Genomic DNA, 25,167 nt, shown 5'->3' with positions numbered 1-25,167 from the left:
GTAAAATCTAAGTTGTGGAGGAGAAATTACAGGAGCTGATTGGTCACTTAGTGGCATGTGGCTTAAATGCCACCCTGACATCAGGAAAGCAGGAAGAAAGGAAGCGGCAGCTTGATGGGAAGCGTGTCTGTGGTTCTGCTGAAGCTCTTCGGTGGAGCTTGAGCATTTGCAACGGACTTGGCAATGACTGCTAGGTTATTTCTCCTCCTCACCCTACAATGTAGGTCAAGGCTGTCATTCCTATCCACATTAGAGATGGGCGAACCAAGAAACCAAGGGCAGTCATAAGGGCCACAATCCCCCAGGAAGGAGGGGCTGTGCCCTGAGGCCTGGCTCTGAGGTGGGGTCAGGGTCTTTCATACTGGGAGCTCTGGTGGAAAGGTGGTATTTACCTGGACTTGGAGATCCCTAACTCCCTGCCCTGGAGTCCATTACTCACCTCTCACCGCCACTCCCGCAGGACCTCAGCACAGGTGGGCGCTGCCCATGAGAAGGGGCCGGGCTGCCTTCAGCTCCGACGGACTGGGTGCTGGGCACACCAGTTGCCACAAGATGCAAGGACTCAGCTGCTCTTTCTTGGGGGAAACCTGCCAAGAGAAGCATCGTGGGGGTGCAGGAACCTCTTTCTCCACCTGCTACGAGTCCCTCAGCCAACCCCCACAAACGTCACACTCACACAACAATGGATTTCAGAAAACCCCTTGAGAAGGCAGAGAATCAGACAGGGGAGAAAGCATTAAAAAAAAAAAAAAAAAAAGGCACTGTTGTGTCAGAGTCCAGAAAGGGCACTGAAGTGCGAGCTTCAAGTTGAGACCTGCTGTCCTTTCACCACTCTGGATCTGCTTGCTAGCTCATGGAAAAGACCGGCCCTAGTCACCGTGGACGTGTGTCCTCGGGAGGAATAGATCAAACAGGATGGATGTGAAGTATTTGCATTTTCGCAGGGAGTGGTATTGTCCGGCGTACTACAGAAACCTGAAAGATGACGGCAAATGCAGGTTGGCTCTATGGATACCTGAGCTTCCTGAGGACCCGGCAATACTGATGCTGTCGATTTCACTTCCGTTGCTGTTTCCGGAGGCCTATTTCATGCCTCAAGTCCAAGTCTCCACCTCTGTGTCCTTCCCTTCTCAGCGACCTCCTTCACTGCCTTGGGGGTGGGAAGCACTCAGAGGGTCCCTAGTCTGCTACCATCTCACAGCTGCTGAGGACCTCAGCCTCTGATCCTAACAGGGAGGTCTTCTGTGGTCTTTCTCAGATTTCTTAGGGTGACTATATACTGGGATTTTCTTTTCGGTGACAGTTTACCCTATCTTTTCCACAGAGGTTTCCATATCCAACCATGGAGACAAGGTCTCCAACCCTTCTCTGTTCTGCCTTTTCCCACAATCACTCGAGCCTCTCAAGAAGAGACCAATATTCCCTCTGCAGTCCTTCCTGCCCTGCCCCCTCCTTCCCGCCACGGTGTCTGTCCTCACAGAAAAGCAGTACCTATATGTTACATCCCAACAAAGCCAGACCCAGGTAGCACACGTTCTGTTAGAAGACACCGAACGCACAAGGTCCTAATCCAGAGACACGGATGGATGGATATGTAGAGATCGTAAAACTGAAGCCTCAGGGAGCCAAGAAAAGCCCCATGATTCCCAATTCCCCCTGGTGAATAAGAAGACGAAGCCATACCCTAGGTCTGCCACTTGCTCCTGGCGAGACTCCAGAGCACGTCTGTCCGTCTGTCTGTCTGTCCCCCAGCGGCCCCGGCATTCCCTGAGTGCTTCCCACTCGCACACTCCCAGCAGCATTTCCAGATCGCACCCACTGGGCTGCGAAGTGGTGTGCCCAAAATCCCTTGCTGCATGAGCTCAGCCTGCAAGGGGGTGGGGTGAGGGGAGGTGAGTGCCGGCTGACAAAGCCCCAGAAAGAGGCAGGACTGGAAGAGGGCTCGAGAAGTGTGGCCACAAAAAGTCTCCTGAGCACGGGGACGGCACCAAGCACCCATGGGGGTGGGGAGCAGCGCCAGAGGGCCAGGTGCGGGGCAGTGGATGCACCAGCCCAAACCGACCAAGCACCTCTGGGCTTCTGCGCAAGATCAAGAGCTGTCCTCAGGCCTGCCTCCCCCTGGCTTTAGCCTCCGATGAACTGCAGGGCGGCCTACTTCGAATCCCCCAATTGCACAGCTGGAGCCAGTGCAGATGAGACTGGCAGGACACAGCGCTCCACCTGGTGGCCACACTCCTCTGGCCTGTCTGCGGGGTGAATTTTGTTGGGGAGTGCAGGGATGTGGCCTGTGTGTGAGTACATGCCGGCTCAAGTATATCTGTGCCGCTTCCCGCACTCACTGTATTTGGGTGCCCTGTGTGCCTGTACCCTGTCGTGTGTGCGCCGTGTCGTATCTATGCCATTTGTGTGTGTCCAGTTTGTATCATGTTGGGTGTGCGTGCAGTCACGTTTAGATCATGCGTACGTATACGGTGTCGGTACTGTAGAGTGTATGTGCCGTGGGGCTGCACTGTGTTGTGTGTGCACTTATCTATTCCGTGCTGTGTGTGACATGCATCTGATCCACATCATGTACCATACACCATATTACATACATACATGTACCATATACCATATTATGTGTCTGTATCATGTTGCATGTTTACATGGCTTTGTGTCTGTACCTGTGGCTTAGCCTCCTACCGGAGGATGGGCCAGGGGTCAGTGTACCCACTTTGTGCCTACCAGCACCCCAGCTTTGCTGCATTCCAGTTTCCTGCCAGCCTCTCTGTCTGGGGACTAGGGCTGCCGCTTTGCTGGGGGGAGTGCGGGGCGGGGGGAACTGTAGCCAACCGCCAACCCTTCTCTCTAGCACAGGGCCCTCCCATGGCAGGTGCCCGGCCCAGCACTAAAGATGGTGGGGAAGGAGTTCTGGAACCCTTTTCAGGCCCAGAGGGAGGAAACTAAGCACTAGGGAGATGGCTCTCTTGCTCAATTTCCAGCCCCATCCATACAGAAGGACCTGCAAGAAGCTGCAACTGCCTCAGTTTCTCCAGGCCATTTGGAAGGACTGGAGCCCTTCTCCACAGGGAGTTAACAGCTGCACAGGAGATCAGCACTGGCCTGGAAGCTGGACCAGGGGATGCATGGGGAACTCTGCCAGTCATGTCCCTGTTGAGGTCACTAGAGGGCGCGATTGTGTTGATGGTTAGGGGTAGTGTCTCTTGAGGATGCAGAATTCCAGAAAGTCCACCTGGCTCAGAGAGACATGAGGGAGAAGGAAGGAAAAGGATACACATCCTAAGCAGGCCTTCCTTTCCTATTATCCCAAGCCCTTCTGTTTGGAGGCTGAGTTACGGAGTTGAAGAAGATCTGCATAAGATCCCCAAAGAGCTTTTCAGGGCCTTGGTTACAGGGTCCCTAGCAGATTCTCCACTTGGACTTCTCTTCTCCCCTCTGTGTCCCATTCACATGAAATAAAAATAAAACCACACTGCTAAAAGAAATGAAATGTGTATAGTGGTTGTGGGGTTTGTTTTGTATTATTTTCCCCCAAATTGGCGGGCATATCAAAAAGTGTGATTTGAAAGGATAAATGGTTTGGGGGGGGGATGTTGTTCTATTGGGGACCTGCCTTCATGACCCAGAACAAATGGACCCACTTCCTAAAATGTCATGACCATCTCAGAAACCACCAAGTCCAGGGCTGTCATTTGAAAGACAAGGCGAGTGAGGCTCAGAAGAGCGGCAGAAGCAGACCAGAACACTTGACTTCTCTGACTCCTCAGGTTTATTCATTCCATCCTGGATCCTGGTCCTCTAGTCTCTAAAAAAAAAAAAAAAAACACCTCCTTCTCCAAATCCAGCCTCCTCCCAGCTATTGGCAAAACCCTGGCCCCCCGCTCCACTGTGTGGGCTCCAAGACAGTCCTATTCCATCTCAATGGAAAGGCCCAGGCCTTTCTGTGACCACACCTTGGGAATGATCTCCATTCTCCACCACTAAACTGTTCATCTCTTTCCAGTGTTCAAGGTCCGCCTCCCCCATTTTGCTTCTCACCCACGCACACCAAGCTGTAGCTACGCCATTCTGCCCCTCGTTACGTCCCCAGGGTGCAACACAGATTGCCCCAACCTGCACATAATTGAGCAAACGTGCAAATCAGACATGGATCCATTGCACTGATTAACATTTCCAATTAAACTCTGGGTTAGCCTGTGTATATGAGTGACTAGAGCAATCACTGGGTTTGTAAGTGCAAATGTCTTCCAAAGGCGTGGGGCGCACCAGGAAGTGACACATTTCCGGAGGGAATGGAAACAGAATGCCAGGTCCGGGGGTTCCTTTGGTTCTCTGGTACCCCTAAATCAGATTTGAAGTGTATAGCTGTTACTTGCTCAGAAGGCTCCAGCTTCACACCAGAAATGGAGGGCTCTGGCCCTGCCAGCTGCTGCGTGCCCTTTCCTGCCCCCTGCTGGAGAAGCCGCATAGTGCCGAATTGGCAGGCTAGGCCACCCCAGGCCCTGCAGAGAGAACCTCCTAGCCTCAGGCGGGCGGGGTGGAAAGGCGGGGGGCAGCTGGAGCTTAAGCTGCCTCCCCAGATGCCTCAACAACTGCACTTACCTTCAAGGCCAGTGGCTTTTACCATCCCATGGGCCCCTGGAAGGAGGGCATTTTTTTTTTTTTTTTTTTTTTAGCACAGGCAGGTACCCCCATGCCTGCAGCAGGGACCCCAGATCTGGCCCTGGCCCTCCCCATATAAGAACAGTCAACCTACCTGTGTCTCGGGCCAATTCAAATCTCCCCCAATCCCATTTGGGACCCTGCTCCCTGGCCCCCCCCCCCCACTTCTTTCTCCTTACCCAGGAGGAAAGAGTCATTATTGAGTCCACCGTTCACGGAGTTTCTTCTCCTTCCTATGACCAAAGCTACTAGCTCCTGAAGGCGATTACACAGTTGGGAATGCTACCAATTCCCTAAATATCAAGAAATTGTCCCCCTAAGTATGGGCTGAGGCACCCGTCCAAATTTTCCCATCTCATCAGTGGGAAATCATGGCATTCAGGTTCCTGGTAAGACCACAGCTTCTTTCTTGTTGTATGTCCCTATGGCTTTGTTTCCACCTGCTCCATCTGATTTCTAGACCTGATTTTTTTTGGCCTTGACCACCCTCTATGACCTCATAGTAGCTTAAGTCTCTGACCTCATAATAGCAGAGTCTCTGATGGGGACAGCACCTCCCCATCCCCCCCAGTTATTCCTCATTTTCCTCACTTGCCGCATCTACTCCCCTCTCCCCAAAGACCTCAGCAGGTTGTTGTGTACACCCATTCTGCCTCCAACCAGAAAATCTGCAACCTGTGGTAACGGTCGGCTAGTCAGAACGCCCTTCGGGTGTTGTGGCCCCTTGCCTGCATCTGTATCACAAGTGAACCTCTTTTTTTCTGTTTGGTCTCTCCCACAAGGCCCACCTGCCTGCCTGGAGGCTTGGAGGGTCTGCTCCTTGACATCTCAAAGTCCCTCTGGCCTTGACATTCTCAGCTGTCAGCTTCCACCCAGCATACATGCCGGTCTCTTCCCATTTTGCCTCTTTCATGGAGGAGGGAGGTATGACATTTGTATCCAGACACTGACGAAGGCTTACATGGCTCTCCCTTCAAGCCCTGGCCTATTAGTCATCCATTACCAGTTAAGCCCCTTTACCCAAAGGTGCCCCTGGTTAGGGGCCTCAACTACCCAATCACAGAACTGCCCAATTATAATATTGCAAATGGCCCAGTGAAAACCGCACTGACCTTTATACCTCGGTCATCCCAGAACAGGGCCACAGTGTTGTCACCAACAGGAATGGACCTCCTTCTGTTCCAACACCTCAGACAGCCATACAGTTGGCCTGGATTTGAGTCTGCAAAACCATGGGGGGAGCGAGACTAACATGGCTAAAGGCTTCCCGGCTGAAAGCCATTTAAAAAAAATAAATAAATAACACTGCAACCGCCCCCTTCATGCTTCCCAAAGCCAAGCCACTCACCCTTCTCTCCTTTGCTTCTACAGACCACAGCCTAGAACCCTCAAGTCCAGAGTCTGGCACTGGATTCTGGAAGGTGGGACCAAAATATCAAGTGGGGGCCTCTGGCTCCCTCCCTGCGGGCACCGCCCTCCCACCCTGACCCTCCACCACCATCACCTAAGGAAGGAAAACCTGTGACAGCAAGTATCTAAAATGTTCAATCTGCCCCAAAGTGCGGCAGGCGTCTGGCCAGAGCCAGTTCACAAACTGACGGCAAGGCTCCCTGTGAGCTGAGGACGGGGTAGGAGGGCAGTGCCCCTAATGACCCCTAATGACCCCTGCCCCCCAGACAAAGACAAAGGCCAACTGAGGGACCCCAGCCTTTTTAGGGATAGTACTGCATCATTCCAATCTCCACATGAATAGAAATGAGTCCTCCTGTCATTAGGCTCCCCCCCCGCCCCCACCAAAAAAAAGGGGAGGAGGGTAAAAGAAAAATAAAAGAAAGGGCGCCTATTTAAGAAAACCGTCACTTTTTCTGTTTGCTCAGGCTGGGCTGGTCCCCTTCTCCCGGACCTGCCCGGGGCCTCGGCCACACCTCCTCCCCTTGGTTGGGGGGGGGGGGGGGGCTGCCGTCGCTACTGGGGCTGGGGGAGGGGGCGGGAAGATGGTGTAAGACTAACGGGCTGACGTTGCTTTGGGGGCGGATTTGGCCTCCAGCGGCCCAGGCCCGTGTCAGCGAGTCCAGGGCTTGCCCCAGCCGAGGGGTCCAGGCCCTCCGAGAGTGGCCCTGACACACCCACTCGTCCGCGTTCGCCCAGCGCGATCCCGCGAACTGCGCGCTGGGTCTCGGGGCTCCGGGGGCGCCACGTAGGGGACCCGAGGCTGGGGCGCCGCGAGAGCAGGAAGGGACCCCGGGAAGGCAGAAAATCTGCCCGGCAGCGCCACACCCTCCCCCGAGCGAGCCGGGCGCCGTGAGTCGTGGGATTTACCTGCCGCTGGTCCAGCCACCCTGTCCAGACCTCTCCTCTACCTCCGAGCGCTCGGGCTGGCGGGGCTGGGGGGCCGCAGCCGCAGCCGCAGCCCCGGGCCCGGCCCGCTACTCCCGGCTCTCCTCCCGGCCCCGCACACTTGCTTCGGGCCGGGAAAAGCTGCAGCCCCCCGCGCGAGCCCCCAGACGGTGCGCTGCCGACAGCTGCCCGCCCGCGGCAGAGCCCCGCTCGGCAACCGCTCCCTAGCTCTTGTCTGCTATGACGTCACCCGGGCTCTGCACCGCACGCGAGCCAATCAGAGGGTGAGCAGAAAACTAAAATCGCCCTGAGTGGGCTGCTGGGGACCAATCTTTTGTTTCCAGGCAGGAAGCGCCTGGGATGGGGGGGGGGGGGGGGACTGAAGGGGAGGGAACAGGAGAGGGAAAGGAAAAGGAGATGGAAACTTCTACACTGTCAGGGTTGTCTAGACAGAGGTGGGGCCGTCAGGAGAGAGGCGCACCTGTCAGTAGGGAGGGGGCGGAGGCATTTCGTGTATCTTCCTCAACTGGCCGCCCTCTGTGAAGACTGGAATTTCAGGTAAATTTTCAGGGGAGGAAATCCGTCCAGCTACACGGGCTCTCTTTATTGGGGAAAATGGTTTGGGTTTGGGATGCCACCTGTCCGGCCAACAGGTTACACTGGTGGAGTCTCTTGGATACAAAGTAGACTCGTGCAGATAGGGCAGTGGCATTCAGAGGTGACAATCTAGATAGGGAAACTATCTTTCTGCCCATGAAACACACATTTCAAAACAGCGAGCATGATACAAAACAAAAAAACTACTTCAAGTTTATAGATATATAGATACATTTAATTTCATTAAACTGTGGCTCTCCCTATAACCTTCCATGGCCTCTCGTCTTTAAGAAAAAATTCAAATTTTTGTCCGTGTGCGAAGCTTAAAATGTAACTCCAAAAATCATCTCTTGCTACTTCACAATCCATAACCTCCAGGATTTGGCTGGATTATATAAATTATGGTAAATCCCAGCAAGGAGACAGTAAGCTGTCATCAAAAATGACAAGGAATGCAAAATAGTAAGTACATTCGCATTATAATGATGTAAAATATACCCATAAAAATGATAAGAGAACGTAAAATTATCATAGGTTAGGTTAAAGTTTATGGGTGATTTTCCCTCTCCACTTTCAAACTTAGTTTTGTAAAGATAAATATACCCTGGCAGACTTAAATGGTCAAAATGGGTTATGACCCTCCACAGTACACTTTTATCCAATTTTCTCAACATCCGCCAAGCATTTCTCCATAATGCTAACAAAACAAGTTTTATGATGGAAGGTGAACTAATATTTTTGCCAAGGTCCTTTTATGTAAAGTCACACAACAGGCCTCTAGACTCACAGAGGCAACATCTGGGGAAGTTGGGAGAATGGGCTACCTCTTTGGACTAATTCATTTTAACCTATGATGATGTTCAGGGGTGCCTGGGTGGCTCAGTGGGTTGGGCGTCTGACTTCGGCTCAGGTTATGATCTCACAACTCATCAGTTTGAGCCCCATGTGGGGCTCTGTGCTGACAGCTCAGAGCCTGGCGCCTGCTTTGGATTCTGTGTGTGTGTCTCTCTCTGCCCCTCCTCTGTTCACATTCTGTCTGTCTCTTTCTCTCAAAAATAAATAAATATTTTTTAAAAATTAAAAGTTTCTGATGATGTTAGAAATTGAAAAAAGAACAATGAGCCTTCTAATCTATGACAAGGCAGGAAAGAGGGTGGCAAAAGACTAAGTAAAATACATACTCCAGATTTTTTTAAAGGCTAACTTTACATTTTACTTTTTATTTTCCTTAATTAAAAATATATTTATGCATACATGACAATTACATGAGCACTGCAGAAAGTCCCAGAGATGGAATTTGTATCTAGATCTGTCTGCATCCAAGGCCCATGTTTTTTATTAAAAAAAAAAGTTTATTTATTTATTTTGAGAGAGTGAGAGAGACAGAACTCAAGCAGGAGCAGAGGAGGGGCAGAGAGGAGAGAGAGAGTCCCAGGCAGACTCCATACTGTCAGCCCAGAGCCAGATGCAGGGCTCAAACTCACCAACCATGAGATAGGACCTGAGCCGAGATCAAGAGTTGGATGCTTAACCCACTGAGCCACCCAGGTGCTGGCCCCCGACCCCATGCTTTTTCTAATATGATATATGGTATTAATGGTTTCGTTAAAATACATATTTGCTTTGGAAAAAAAAGAGTATACTAGATTGGAGTTTTTTAAGTACCAGGCATTTTTAAATAGCCTTTATTTTGTTTTGTTTTTTTTGTTTGTTTATTTGGTTGGTTGGTTTTTTTGCTTGGTGGTTGTCTCCTAATGTAAAAACAGTCATCACCCTTCTTCTCAAATCCCTGATTAATATGCTGAAATCACAGTGGTTCTGCTTTCAGTGATTTTACAGATATCTTTTTAATTACCTTTTGGGTTAAAGAAGGTAGCCCATCACATCGATTTTTTTGTTTTTGCATCATGGTAAGAATAATCTAAAAATCACTGATCTAAATGAATGAGCATTTACTTAATATTACATCTCTGATTTGCAAAATGCACTTGTTTGGGTTATTTTAAACAATAAGAACGTTTTTATTTTTAAGAAATCGAAAGATAAAACCGGATTTTTTTTATGGCTAATGATTTAACTTGTTCTTCTGGGCTATTGATTTAAATTGTAATTAAAAGGTATTTGATTTCACTCTAATCCTCCCATATACCTCAGCTATAACTCAGAGCTATTTATGCAGTCACGGCACACAGTTATTTAAGCATTTCATGTGTGTATTTCTTCTCTCACTGGTGATTATAGAAAGTAGCACGGGGCCAAAATCCTATTAGGTCCCTGACAAATTAAAGCATAGAGGTGTCATAGAAAGAGGACTGGACTCAGAAGCCAGGCCCAGCACGAAAGACTTCAGTCTTCCCCTGAAAGGGTAATAACCTATATTCTTCTTGATATCATAAAGCGGTCTTTACTACCAACGTGGTTTGCTCTCCAAGAATATAGGACAACTGCATGGGAACTTTCAGGAAAGGTGAAGATTTCATCTGTGTAATTTTTCCCACTCAGCTGCCACCTTCCCCGGTTTCCTTCTCTGAGCCCATTGATTTAAGGATATAATAACAACGCTACTGTAATAACCACTTGGCATGTGAATCCTGCTTCTCAGGTTACAAACCGTTCTTGTATCTCCAGGTTTGATGCTCACAACAACCACAACAGCATACTGTGGCAATTATGATCCGCATTTCATAGATGAGCAAACGGACGGACACCCAGGGGTTTAAAGTAGCCTGTCCAATGCCTCACAGAGAAGGTCCTAGAAACCAGGTCTCCTACTGTCCCGCTTTGTGTTCTTTCTACCACCCAAATGGCAACTTCAGTTGTATTTCTCCTGTGGCTCTCACCAACCCGACCAGCCAAACCCTTCCAGTCAAATCCCAGATAAAAGGAACACTGCTCCTTCTCATATACCATGGATGGAAGGGTACATTGGCATAGCCTTTTTACTTAAAAGGGCAAGCTGGCAACACCTAGGAAATTTAAAATGGCATGTGCCACTTGACCAAGCGATTTCAGCTCAAGGAATTTGATTATGGATACATTCACAAAAACATGCGAAGATATGTTCTAGTGTGTTCGTGGCTGAGTCTTAGGTAAGAAAGAGAACCTCTTATATATAAGGGGTAACCTAAATTTCCCTCAATAAGGTAACTGTTGAATAAGTCACGGGAGATGCATATTTTAGAATATTACACACCAGCTAAAAAGAATCAAGTGGACTTTTAGGTATTGGAACAGAAGCACATCTTGACACATTCTTGAGTGAAAAAAAGTTGCAGAATGGCATGTGTACTATTATTTTTTTTAAAAAAGTGTGTGTGTGTGTGTGTTTAAGTTGGCATTATACACACCAAACTGCTAAGAGGGTAACTCTGGGAATTAAAATGGTAGAAAGGAAGACATGTGGGTATGTGGGCATGGTGGAGGTCATTAACTTTTTCTCGTTATACACTTCTGCATTGTCTGTACATTTTTTATAATAAACATATAGGATGTGCACGTAGGAAACATTAAAAAGCGCAAATATAGCCTTCTTTGGGTGGAGACAAAAACAACACAAACAGAATGAACAGAGTGCTGTCCTGAAGGGGGTCTGAATGCTCTGTCCGTGGGTCGAGTGTGGCAATGGAGGCTACGGTGTGCCGGGCTGAGCTGAGCCATCCCTGGGCAGGCACAGAAGGGCAGAAATGTACAAGTCACTGGGGAAAAGCAGCCTGGATATCCTGGCTCCCTTCCCATCCCCTGCCTCGACTCTTACAGCCAGAAATCATTCCCACTGGTGGACTCTGGGTCTTTGTGGCTCTCAGTCTTCACAGCTTTTGTTAAAGCAGCTGCTCTTAAAAAAAAAAAAAAAAAAGCAAAACAAAAACCCCCCCCTCCTGCTCTGAATACAAAAGAACCCGACTGGGCAGCTAGTGCCCCAGGCGTTAGCTAAGAGCACTGTGCCCACCCCTCCTTCACTGCAGTCAGACACTACTGTGCCCCTTCCTTCCTGCCCACCACTCCCACTCAGTTCCGGTTGGAGGCAACATGGTGGGGAGCCTGCCTGACAAAGAGCAAGGAGCCTCAGAAATGCCAAGGGGCTCATCCTAGTTCCCTTAAAAACTAGAGGAGGAGGAGGAGGAGGGGGGCGCCTAGGTGGCTCAGTCGGTTAAGCGTCCGACTTCAGCTCGGGTCACGATCTCGCGGTTCGTGGGTTCGAGCCCCACATCAGGCTCTGCGCTGACAGCTCAGAGCCTGGAGCCTGCCTTGGATCCTCTGTGTCCCTCTCTCTGTGTCCCTCCCCTTCTCACACTCTGTGTCTCTCTCTCTCTCTCAAAAATAAATAAACTTTAAAAATATAAAAATAAACCAGGGGAGGAGGAAAGAGGGAAGCCCAGGGCTAGGAAATCACCATCCTCGTGGGGCTTCAGAGTTCTGGCCAAGGAATGAGGAGACCCAGATGCCAGTCTAGCTTCTGGTCAGGAAACCCTGAGCAAGACTCAAATTTCCCAGGGCTTTAGTTTTCTCTTCTGTGAAACTTGACCTGCTATCTCCCTGGACTCTTGTATGGATGCAAATGGCTAATGGAACAACAGTGGATTTAACAGATTTCAGAGCTACACACCTCCTTAATAGACTTGATGAGTCTCCATTTACATATGTTCCCTGTATTGTGGGACCTGGGGAATGAAGGGGGGGAGGGGGGTGCGTCTCTCCCCACCTTCCTTCACTATAATTAGCACCGGTTAGGGACCTGCCCCGTAGAACCTACAAGCCTTCAGGAGCTTGCAGCCTCTGCCCTCCTCCCTACCACCAGGGAGTTAGCAAAGGAAAAGCAGAAGACAATTAAACGCAGGTGGCCCTGGATGAATTAATATGAGAATTAGGAAGTTCCTCTCCTCTGACTTGGTTTTAATTAGCCCCAAGTCCACCATGGTCTCACATAACAAACCACGTTATTTAATTGAGCTGATGCTCTGTTTGATTTTGCTCCTAAGCGGATCACATTGTACATTCCTTCCCCACACTCTCACTGCACTGCCCGAACCTTAGTCAAACTGCACGGAGTAAAGTGAATTTGGAAAGTTGGTTTCATTGCTTTCCCCACTTTTCTAGGGGAAAAAGAGAGAGAGAGAGAGAGAGAGAGCAGGAGAAAGTGGAAGATAAAATCTAGGGGACAAAGAACCAAGGAGAGAAATAGAAAACCAAATATTAATTTTTTTTGGACCGGCTGGATTATGATGTCATGCTTTCCCGGCTCACCTGTGATTGGCTTCTCAGCTCAGCATCTGCTGAACACTAAAGGCTGATTATTTGCCAGAGATACAGACCTTTTACGGAAGCTTTGAATCATTGCTGGTTGTCGTGACAACCTGGGCAGTGTCTGTTCCTGATAACCACATAATGAGGTTGTCAGGAACAGAAGTGCCCCCATCCCCACACGCAACCATCTGAGGTGGTTAAGCAATGCAACATTTCTCTCAGGAGGTGAAAGGGGGAAAAAAATCACCAACAGGCATGGTGGAGATCCCCTTAGTTAATGTATGCCAGCCAAAGCCTGGAGAAAATCTCTTGCTTCAGGAGTTCCTTACCTACCATCCCCAGGTCCCATCTGAACTGTCATATTGGCTCTAATGAAGAAAACCAAGGAACAGGTGGTGGAGGGATAAGGCATCTCTGCAACCCCCCAGCAGAGCCAAACAGAGGGAAGTGTGAGTGGAATGTGAAATCGATTAGGGCAAGGCACGTGACCTCTTTTCAAAGGATGCCATCATGACAGGGTCCAGGAGCAATGGGGGGCATGTGTCAAAGGTGGCAGGGCATGGCCATACCCGGTCATCAAAACCAGCCATAAAGAGAGCTCGTGTGCTTTTCTGTGGGCTACATTCATTGCCCTGCTGGTAGACACCTCGCTCAACGTTATCTCAGGACTCCAGATATTCTGAGAGGGAATACCCATTACATCTTTGTGCTATGTTATTCATTGCTGAGACAGTTTTATTAGGACCTACTAAGCACAAAACACACAGCTAGATGTGTACAGATGCTATCCAGAGAAACCAAACGTGGATCATCTGCTTAAGGAACTTGGAATCGGGTTGGGGAGAAAAGATACTTACCCAAGTAACTGTGACACAAAGCATGTGTAGTAAGTACTACAAGAGAAGTCCAAAGTCCTTAATTTCAGAGAGAGGAAAGTCACACCCAGTCTGTCACATTCCAGCTTCAACTCATCTTTCCAGGTTGCTCTCCTACCAGTCCCCCCTCCATTTACTGCAGCCATCAGCCCCATCAAACTATTGCTTCCGTGATTTACCTTGACTTTTGTACCTCTGTGCCTCTCCTGCTCTTCTCTTTGCCCGGTACGGCTTTCTCCCCTCCTTTCCCTACCTGGTGATTTTTCTTTTAATTCAAGTATAATTAACATACAGTGTTATATTAGTTTCAGGTGTACAACGTAATGATTCAACAAGTCTATATGCTTATTGAAGCATTATTTACAATAGCCAAGATAAGTTATGGAAGCAGTCCAAGTGTCCATTCACAGACGATGGATACAGAAGACCTCGTAATATATATACAATGGAATATTACTCGGCCAGAATAAAAGAGAGAAATCTTGCCATTTGCAGCAACATGGGTGGACCTAGAGGGTGTAATGTTAAGTTAAATATGTCAGCCAGAGAAAGGCAACACAGAATTTCACTCATGTGTGGAACCTACCTAGTGATATCTAACACGTACTTCCAGACTCTACTCAAGTGGCATCTTGTGAATGCACAAACTGGTCCCAAAGGAATAACCCCTCAGGGATCTGCACCTGGTAGACATGGGTATTGACTGATATCACTACTGGGTGCTGTATTCACATTCAGTGGCTTTAAGTCCCGCAATATATAATGGGTAAAGTCAGACTACCTCTAAGAGTCTTATTTAGACAATCAACACAAACCTGTTCTCCCACTGAATGTCGTCTACAACTTTTATTTTTGAAATAGTTCAAGGTGCACAAGAAGCTGCAGAAATAGTACAGAGAATCCCTAGGCATTCTTCCCCAAGTTTCCCCCAATATTTTGATATACTGTATTAATCTTATTTTATGTAGCCACAGTACATTGTCGAAACCCTGGAAATTGTTGACAATTGACATCGTTACACTACATTAACTGAAACACAGGCCTTGTCCAGGATCCGCCAGTTTGACATACAATCTCCCATTAAATGAATTGCCAAACACAGCTGAAAAGGAGCAAAGCTATTAATAGTTGATCTGAGCACCAACTTGCTTCTCTCGTGTCTATCCCTGCTAAAAAGGGCCCAAACCTGAAAGAGTCAAAACTTGCCTGGGACTGAATGAGAGAAAATCAGCTTGGCCTGGGAACAAGCAGCCTTGCTATTAATCAGGCTGAGAGAGCAGACTGCTAAAGCCAGCTGCAAAGGTAGCAGAAAACACTGTTTCTCCCAAGATCATGCAACAGTTGTAAAATGCCATAACGACTCCTACCTCCTTTGAGCAACCACTGCTTTCTTCCCAGTGATGCCCTAGACCTTTGCTTTTTCATTTATTCCTGGGGGTACCCAACTGCAAGGCACCCCTGCCTCATGATAGTGCCCAACTCCTAGTCGATACTCCCTTCTCCCGACCCCACCTCAGCAACTGCAATCAATCCAGAACTTACCTCTGCTTCTTTCAATGCTCCTCAGAATCCTTCAGTGGGAACTCAGTTACAAAAGATGTTCCCTCCTCCCTCTTTTTCAAGAGCGGCAATCCTATGGTTTCTCTGGAATGCACTCCCTGGATGCATCAGGTCAATAGATTTGACTCTGTCGGACTACAGTTTTGTCTCTGGTTATCTTTGGCTGACTAAGCTTTAACATAATTGACGACCAACCAATGGATATCTGGAAGGCCCCATGAATCGTCTGGAGTTAGTTAGCCATGTTTCCTTGAATCTACGCAGAATCACACGTTGTGTCTAAAACTGGGATTTACGTAGTAGGTGTCTAGTAAATTCTCATTGAGTGGACATAGGATTATCATATATCAGATTTGTTGGAATGGTGCCAGGTATGGAGACAAAAGCCCAGAGAGACAGTACTGCATAAAAGTACTGTAACCTACATACTCTGACATGATAGTGGTATTCAAATCCCAGATTTGCTATTTAACGGCTTTGAGAACTTGAGCAACTTAACCTCTCTGAACCTCAGTTTCATCATCTGTGAAATGGGGATCTAATAGCACCTCCTTCTCAGGGTAACTGGGAAGATAGAATGTGACTTAAATGCATGTGAAGCAGGGAAGCATTAGGGCAGTGGCTCCCAATTTGCTGCCCTTGCAATCACCTTGTGACCTTTATAAAATGCTGGTGCCCTGCCCCCGCCCTCAGACACCCTGATTTTAATGGCATGGCACGAATCTGGGTATCAGAGTTTTTAAAAATCTCCTCGGGCTCTAATCTTCCCAGATTGTAATGTGCGGCAAAATTTGGAATCACTGGATGAGGAATTTCATTACTTAAGGATTATCTTTTTCTCCTCAGGTTTGTGGCAAGTAGAATTGGGGGACTGAGGCTTCCCCCAGCTTTTTCCTGCAATCCCCACCCCGCGGGCCATCTGGCTTGTCCAACTTGTAAAAGAACATAGCCTCTTTCTTCCACGTGTATAGCAGAATGACGAAGACATGGGGTATTTGGATAACACTGCAGCTGTATTCGTCTCTCCTTTTTCCCCCTTTGCAAACATAACTCAGTCACACTTCAAATTAAGTGGTCTCAAGTGTGAATTTGAGAACAGTTAATATGTGCACACAGGACGGGTTGACCATCACAGACGTGTTTAATAGATGCAGATCTCAATGTGCTTTTGTTCCATATAATTAAGCACCTGTGGAGCCTCATAATCAATCCTTATTTTGTTATGATCCAGGAACGCGTTGCATTCAATGTTCTCTGGTGTTCATTTGATCAGGTCATTTATGAGGATGGAACATTCGAAACAGGCTGCCCCTCTTTCCCATTTTGAATCATCCTAGGGAATGCATCACCTACTCAGTAAATAATAAATACGAATTCACTGATGAGTTTGAAAGTTAACTTCTAGTTAAAGAGAGGTTCAAACTATGGTCATGTTGATTTTTACAAGGAGTTCGACACCACCACTCCACCCCTGTGCCCCCCGCCCCCACCGGCTCCTTATTCATTCCAGCTGCTAATATGGAAAATTGAGCAGATGCTGACATGTGAGGGTCAAGTTTACTGCTAAAAAGGAAAGGGGGCAGGTTGCTAGGCAAATTAATACTATAAACATAGGAAAGTGACAGCCTGCTAGGGGAGTGAGCAATTTTAAGCGCTACTATAACTGCACTTTGCATTCAAATGACCAATATGCTAACTACAGTCCTTATCTGTTTGTTCAAGGCCTTAAGAGTCTCAGTGGCTCAGAGCACAGGCCCCAGCCAGCAGTTTGACTGCAGGTTTTTGGAAATAATAACATGGCATTTCTTTAAACATATTTTCAAATTCAAGTTCCTTACAAATCAAGATCGGCCTTTCCCCGCTCAGGGAATTAGCGAGGCTTAACTGTGTTCACTCTGGTGCTGGCCCCCACAAACCCCTGCTAACAAAGGCTCTGACTCCTACTTGAGTACTGCCAGTTGGGGCACATTTCCATGGTAATTTGCCAGTTCTCCTTTGAAAGATGCGGGGGGGGGGGCATCCCTGTAAATGGGAGGGAGGTGTATTTTCCCAGTAATCTTGGGATCATCTTTGACCCTTTTTAATTATCACTACCCATGTAAGGCCAGAAAGAATGCTCATCCTGCCTTTTTTTTAATGTAATTTAAGGCAAATGCCCCCTAATTCTGTTCTCAAGAGAGAGAGGTAGAAAAGGCATCATTCTCGCCACACTCCAGTTGAAAATTTCAGACATTTATCAAGGCAAAACACTGGGGGGTGAGGAGCTGAGAGCTGTATTTGCATTTCCCTGGTCCAGAGGGGTGATGCTGGAAGGTTCCTGTTCTGGATATGCCCCACAGCTTTCAAATTCCTTAGGTTTTTTAGTAAACACTACATGATCTAAAATCTCCAAAACAGCAGCCTCGGGTAATACATTTCTTTTGTTATATTCCATTTTTAAGCACCCCCCATACACTGACATCTGAGTGTTCTCTCTACAGTTTAAGACAATGAACCATGACACAATTACGAACTAATCTCAGTGTGTTCTTTCCTTTCCTGGGTTCCATTCTTCCTTTCAGAGACTTCTCCCAGCCACCCAGAGGCCCAGTGAGCTAAAGGTGCCACCTGTTTCCTTCCCGGGTCTGGGACGAAAGGAATCTAATTGACCTCTCAGTACAGCCTTAGCGAATTCATTTATTGCTCCTTCCAGGTATCTGTGCTTTAGAAGGACCCTTCTGGCACAGGCAGTGCTTGAATGAAAGGAATGAACTGCAGAGGCAGATAGGTACAAGCCACTGTAGGTTTGGGGGGACAGAAGGAGAGAGGGACTTTTGGTGGGGAAACGTTGCAAATCACACTGCTGAAGACTCCTTCCCACACACAAGTTTGGTTCTGTGGCAGGCCACCACCAGGTTTCCCCGTCATTAGACAATAATCCGCTCCCTGATGTCAAAGGCTTTGCATTCATACATGTAAGCAAGGCTTTTCATCAACTCCAAGAAGCTTAAAACAAAAACAGGGCTGGGGCACCTGGGTGGCTCCGTCGGTTAAGCGTCTGACTCTTGATCTAGGCTCAGGTCATGATCTCGTGGTTTGTGAGTTCGAGCCCCACATCGGGCTCTGTGCTGACAGCGAGGAGCCTGCTTGGGATTCTCTCCCTCTCTTTCCCTCTCTGCCCCTCCTTCACACACATTCTCTCTCTCTCTCTCAAAATAAACAAACTTAAAAAAAAAAACGTTTAAAAAAAATAAAAACAGGGCTCGTCTTCAGTCAGAAACTTTGAATGCCTCATAGCACTGTTGCCCCTCAGCTCTCTGGTTAATTGCTATCTGACCACGTTAGGAGTCAAGACCAGTCCCTGCCTCAGAGCATCTTTCTTTGTTGCCTTGCATTTTATGCATGTTGATTTAGAAGACTGTTGGGGGGGGGGTAGGGTGACAGGGAATTGGGGAGCAATCTCGTGGCTACTTCAGGGTAGCTTTGGGATAACCTGGATTAAAACAGACTGGCTAAATTGGAAAACTATTTTCTGGTCTGGGGATTTTGATTGGCTACAATGCACTGCTTTATTTTTAAATAACGCTGTCATTTTTAAACAATCACACTCTCCAGTTTTAAAAATGACATGTGAAAATAATTCAGCGCTTAGAGATAAGTTGGATGCTTTCCGCAACTTCTGGAAAGCCTGCTTGTACTACCACTACTGCCACTAATAATAATCAAATACATTTTCCTCCCAAAAGATTCTCTCTGGCCCATTCTGGATGAACTGTGAGCCCAAAGCTATTTCCACACTGGCCCAGAGAAATGGTCCAGGCCATTTACCCCGTGGGTCATTTATAAAGCTCCTAGACAAAGGAAGACTAGTTTTTCAAATAATTTACTACACCAAAACACACAACAAAGGCACAAAAACCGAAATAAAACCTCCCACATCTCCCTGCGTGAGTGAAGGGATAGTTTCGACGTTTGTGAATCAGAAAGACAAATACATTTCAGGACGATTTAGAAGCTCAGTAGCTCAGCTGCTGGACAACGTAGTTTGGAAACTACCCTGGGCATGAATCATCCTCCCACATCATAGCCAGGGAGGCGGGCCCCAAGAAAGCAACTGGGAGGAGATAACGACATTTGACGCATAGTTTGAGCTGAGGGGAGAATATTTAAATCCAAAAGGACAGAAGACACAGAAGTTAAGCAGCCCATGCTTAGAAAATGGATTAAATCCAGTAAGTCGGTAACCTCTGGGACACATTATTTTATATTCAATGGAGCGATGTGGCTCTGAGCTAGTTCCCTACAGATCAAGCCAAACAGGTCTAGTGCCTGCCCTCCAGATGCTCACAAAGGCAGGTCGTCCAGGAAGTAACAGAAATGTGTGTGTACGAAAAGGTGGACAAACATTATGTGGTATCATGTGGCCCCTTGTGAATGTTTCATGGACAATTTGAGTGGACCAGCCAGTCAGTTCTCCAGCTCACCATAGGGTCATTGAATGCTGTATCTCAAGAAATGCAAATTAATTTTTAACGCCAGATTAATCAGGATGGGTCCGTCTGCAATCAAAAAGATAAAAAATGCTTTTGAAGTTGCCTTCATCTGTATAGTGGGGCAAAGAGTTGAATGTCCATAAATGAAATAAATAAGATCAATGTTCGATGTAATGCCACGTTCACTGCTATGTCTCCAGTGCCTAGCACTTGGCAAGGCATCAGGAGGGGTGCAGTATTTATGAGCCGAGTGAAAGACGTGCTGCATAAAGAAGAGTTGTAAGACCTGAAACCATAAAACTCCTTCAAGAAAACTTAGGCAGTAAGCTCTTTAACATAGGTCTTATCAATATATATATATATATATATATATATATATATATATATATATATTTTATATCAGTCTCCTCCGGGTAAGGAGAACACAATCAAAAATTTAAAAATGGAACGACATCAGGGCGCCTGGGTGGCTCAGCCAGTTAAGCATCCGACTTCAGCTCAGGTCATGATCTCGCAGTTCATGAGTTTGAGCCCCAGGTCCGGCTCTGTGCTGACTGCTCGCAGCCTGGAGCCTGCTTCGGATTCGGTGTCTCCCTCTCTCTCTGCCCCTCCCCTGATCGCACTCTGTCTCTCATTCTCTCTCTCAAAAATAAATAAAACATTTAAAAAATAATACGAAATAAGAGTTTAAAAAAAATGGAACAGCATCAGACTAAAAAACTTTTTCACAGTGAAGGAAACCATCATCAAAACAAAAAGGCAACCTACTGAATGGGAGAAGATGTTTGCAAATCTTACATATGCTAAGGGGTTAACATCTAAAATATTTAAAGAACTCACACAACTCAATATCAAAAACACCAAATAGTCCAATTACAAAATGGACAGAGGACTTAAAGAGATAGCTTTCCAAAGAAGACATCCAGATGGCCAGCAAGCACATGAAAAGATATTAAACATCACTAACCATCAGGGAAAGGCAAATCAAAACCCCAATGAGATATCACCTCACACCTGTCAGAATGGCTACTATCAAAGAGCAAGAAATAACAAGTGTTGGCAAAGCTGCGGGGGAGAAAGGATCCCTCGTGCGCTGTTGGTGGGAATGCAGACTGGTACAGCCACTCTGGAAAACAGTATGGAGGTTCTTCATAAAGTTAAAAATAGAACTACCATATGGAGGCGCCTGGGTGGCTCAGTTGGTTGAACATCTGACTCTTGATTTCGGCTCAGGTCATGATTCCAGAGTCCTGGGATCAAGCCCCATGTCAGGCTTTGCGCTGAGCATGTGGAGCCTGTGCTGAGTGTGGAGGCTTCTTGAGACTCTGTCTCTCCCTCTGCCCCTCTGCTCCACTTGCACTCATTCTCTCTCTCTCTCTCTCTCTCTCTCTCTTTCTCTCTCTCTCTCTCTCTCTCTCTCTCTCTTAAAATAAAAAATAAAATAAAATAAATAAAGGGGTGCCTGGGTGGCTCTGATGGTTAAGTGTCCAACTTCAACTTAGGTCATGATCTTGTGGTTCACGGATTCGAGCCCCACATCAGGCTCTGCGCTGACAGCTAGGAGCCTGGAGCCTGATTCGGATTCTGTGTCTCCCTCTCTCTCTGTCCCTTCCCTGCTCACACTGTGTCTCTCTCTCTCTCTAAAAAATAAATAAACATTAAAAAATATATTTTTTAATAAATGAAAAAGAAATCCCACATGATCCAGCAATTTTGCTTCTAGGTATTTATCCAAAGAAAAGGAAAACACTAATTCAAAAAGACATATGCACCCCTGTGCTCATTGCAACATTATTTACGCTACCCAGTATATGGAAGCCACCTAAATGTCCATTGATAAGTGATTGCATAAAGAAGATATGATACACACACACACACACACACACACACACACGCACACATGCACACACGCACACATACACACACCATGGATATTACTCAGCCATTAAAAAATAATGAAATCTTGCCATTTGTGACAACATGGATGGACCCAGAGGGTATTATGCTAAGTGAAATAAGTCAGACAGAGAAAGACAAATACTATAGGGTCTCACTTATATGTGGAGTCTAAAAAACAAAACAAATTAACAGCATAAAACAGAAACAGACTCAGATCCAGAGAACAAACTGATTGATAGTTGCCAGAGGTGGGGGAGGGGTGGGCAGATGGACGAAATAGGCGAAAGGGATTAAGAGGTATAATCTCCTAGTTATCAAATAAAACACGGAGACATATAATGTACAGCATGGGGTATACAGTCAATAGTATTGTAACAGCTTTGTTACAATATCTAGATGATAACTAGACTTACTGTCGTGACCATTTCATAATGTATATAAATATTGTATCACTATGTTGTACACCTGAAACTAATATACTATTGTATGCCAATTATTCTTCAATTGAAAAGTAGCAATTAAAAATCAAAAATAAATTAAAAAAAAAAGAGTTGGCGCATATAGTGGGGAAAGCATGGGGTAAGAGTGGGTACTGCCTGGATGGGATATCCCTCCCCCACTCATTGTCAAGAGCATAGTGTTGCACTTTCCAGAATGAAAAATTCAGAGATGAAGTCTTTTGTGCAACAGCTGGTCAAAGAGGCCAAGAGCTGGCTGTGGTGAAAACAGAAGAAGGAAGAACACAAACAAGAGTGTCATTCATCAGTTCAAATGTTTCGAGTGTACTTTGGGCAGCACAGGAAGACGGAAAGGCACCACTTAAGAGGTCAAACGACACAGAAAAGGGCTCACGTGAATAAATCAGGGAAAGACAAAGAAACCAAAAACTGGCTTCGTAACAAGTGAGAGAGGATATGGAGTGAATAACAAGTCAAGCCTACAAGAGTGGAGCCTTGTTAAAAGTCAGCTTGCAGACAAATGAATAAACTAATTCGGGCAAGCAGCAAGTGACGAAGGTCTCATTAAAAAGAGCCATCAACCAGTATGAGGCAAGGGACTACTTAGGAAATGTGACCCAACTGAAGCCAGCATGTATGATATACCAAATCGTATTGGTTTTCCTTTCTGGGCTGTATTCTGATTTATGGGAAAGGAACGTCAAAAGCCAGGACAAGAAAAATGGGACAACCACATTCATTTGGGCTCCATGATAATCCAGCCCTAGGGTAGAATAAACGTACCCTTTGCGTTTCCTATCAAAGAACTGTTTGCTAAGCAAATTATTAGTGTTGATGTCAGATTTCACCAGTTTGAGAGAAGATCATTTCTTTTAATTATTTCTGCAGTATTAACTTGTGTATCCATTGTAATTATCAACGTGTCTCTTCATTCAATGGACAACGAGTTTTTAATTAACACCTATTATGTGTCAAAGGAACAGAGGTAGACTTCTACCTGTATTCTCTGCCCTCAAGAAGCCCATAGTCAGGGATCAGAGGTAGAGAGGAGTTAAAAGGAAATATCATCCATTTAAAAATCACTACTAAGTGTCTACCATGTGTCATGAGAAATGCTGTATATTCGAGATATTTGTAACTTTGCATTTCCCTACGTTTAGCCAGCACATGGGTGCACACGAATTCACCTTAAGTGTAACAACTCAAGTAAAAATATTTTCCTTTTGGCACAGTGGAGACCAACACCAAAAAAATCTTTTCTTTTTTGCTTTTCCCCCCAACCAATTACGTTTGCCTCTCCCTTCCTCCAAACCAACATCACAAGGGCCAGTGGAGTAGCTAAAAATTTCCAGGAAGAACCTGCCAGAATCAGCACCTGCTCTTCCAGCCCTCATCCCACCTCGAAGGTCTTCTTTATAATTAGAAACTTTCTAATAGCCACTTGGTATCTATACGAAGCTCAGCTATCTAATACCCAGAACGCTCCAGAAATCGCGGTGGGCCTTTGTAAAAATGTTAGGCCTCAAGTTTTCCCAAGGCCATACCTGATCTTGACTATAAGTGAAATCACATGCACTTTTAGTAACTCACGTGTTACTGACTTGTGTCCCCACCTGCTCAACAGAGAGCCTCGGTCCCCTTTACCGTCTCCTCAGGTATTTCTGAACTATTCAAGAACAGTCCTTTTATGTTGTTCTACTCTTTCTGTCCTCATGAATGTGAACTACCAACAAATTAACTCAACAAATGTTTCTTAGGCACATGCTATGTGCCAGACATTTGCCCAGCTGCTGGGAGACCCAGTGGGGACCATGACAGACAAGAGTCCCTTTCCTGGAGGGAGCTGCCATTTCCTCTTTTCTTTTCTTTTTTTTAAAAATATTTATTTATGCTGGGGAGAGCTCAAGCATGGGAGGGGCAGAGAGAGGGGAACAGAGGATCCGAAGCAGGCTCTGTACTGACAGGCTGACGGCAGGGAGCCCAACGTGGGGCTCGAACTCACGAGCCCACAAGATCATGACCTGAGCTGAAGTCGGATGCTCAACCGACTGAGCCACCCGGGAGCTTCCATTTCTAATGAAACACCATCAGTGGCAGTCCCTCCCAGCCCCAGATCCACAAGGGGCCTGAATGGTGCTGCCTACCTGCAGGAAGCTTTGGCTGAAGCCACCAGTGAGTCTGCCCAGAAGGGGTGGAAGTGCCCCCTTTCTGTTCTGTGCCACACCTTGCGACCTGGACACTGAAGCAGTATTGCTTCTGCCCTGTGTCTCAGTGAGGCCCCGTGTAATAAGAGCAACTTCAGCTTTTTCCCGCAGCAACACCCCCCAACACAGAGCCCCCACCACCCTGGCTCACACTTTCCAACTCGGTTCCTGTGCCTGGAGAACAAACACCATCATGTCCTACCAGATTGTTCCCCCGCCCCCACAGCCCTCGGTTTCTGACACAGTCCTCCTCATAGCACCTTTTCCTTTCCACAGATCAGCTCCAGCAAACAGGGATAGGGAAGATCTAGGGATCTCCACGCACCCAGACGTGGCTGAAGCTCAGTTTGGGGCCAGCAGGACCCCTGCTACGCATGCCGTATTTCACATGACCCTGTTAAGGGTTAAGATTATTGTTCAATAATCTCATGAGGTCAGGTACAATTCTTCAGTCCATTATCAAGAACTGCAAGTTCCAGGGGCGCCTGGGTGGCTCGGTCGGTTGAGCGTCCGACTTCGGCTCAGGTCATGATCTCACGGTCCGTGAGTTCGAGCCCCGCGTCGGGCTCTGTGCTGACAGCTCAGAGCCTGGAGCCTGTTTCTGATTCTGTGTCTCCCTCTCTCTCTGCCCCTCCCCTGTTCATGCTCTGTCTCTCTCTGTCTCAAAAATAAATAAACGTTAAAAAAAAAATTAAAAAAAAAAAAAAAAAAGAACTGCAAGTTCCAGAAAGCTTTGAAAACCAGTGTTTTTGTAAGCTGTCTGCCCAAACTTCTACAGTGACAAAACCTGTGAGGCTCTCTCAATGTAAATATCTATATGTTTCTTGGCAGAAATAGTGATGTGATTGATTAATAGGTTCTG

General features: G+C 46.8%; 1 protein-coding gene and 1 long non-coding RNA gene across 20 annotated transcripts in view; one reads left to right on the top strand and one right to left on the bottom strand.

The window, feature by feature from the left end:
- PAK3 (p21 (RAC1) activated kinase 3) overlaps positions 1 to 25,167 on the bottom strand; it is a 255,827-nt gene that overhangs the window by 117,659 nt on the left and 113,001 nt on the right. For 2 of the 19 annotated variants that reach the window (XM_058714303.1, XM_058714321.1), the window contains exons 1-4: positions 6,982 to 7,220; positions 6,011 to 6,076; positions 5,775 to 5,884; positions 440 to 587 (exon numbers count right to left, since the gene is read on the bottom strand). The exons of 2 other annotated variants lie outside the window; for them this stretch is intronic. The gene's annotated coding sequence lies outside the window, so the exon portion shown is untranslated. Of the gene's footprint in view, positions 1 to 439; positions 588 to 877; positions 976 to 1,683; positions 1,868 to 4,841; positions 5,209 to 5,774; positions 5,885 to 6,010; positions 6,077 to 6,981; positions 7,222 to 25,167 lie in introns of those variants that run through there. 15 more of the 19 variants (XM_058714314.1, XM_058714323.1, XM_058714311.1 and 12 more) reach the window with 13 other exon arrangements.
- On the top strand, positions 7,416 to 10,655 carry LOC131503008 (uncharacterized). Its single transcript, XR_009257290.1, has 2 exons — positions 7,416 to 7,557; positions 10,225 to 10,655. It is a non-coding gene; the product is annotated as an uncharacterized LOC131503008 (long non-coding RNA).

This window comes from Neofelis nebulosa, chromosome X, assembly GCF_028018385.1.
Source record: "Neofelis nebulosa isolate mNeoNeb1 chromosome X, mNeoNeb1.pri, whole genome shotgun sequence".
NCBI classification, from domain to species: domain Eukaryota; kingdom Metazoa; phylum Chordata; class Mammalia; order Carnivora; family Felidae; genus Neofelis; species Neofelis nebulosa.
The sequence above is the reverse complement of the archived record's forward strand: the minus strand, read 5'-3'. Positions and strand labels throughout refer to the sequence as shown.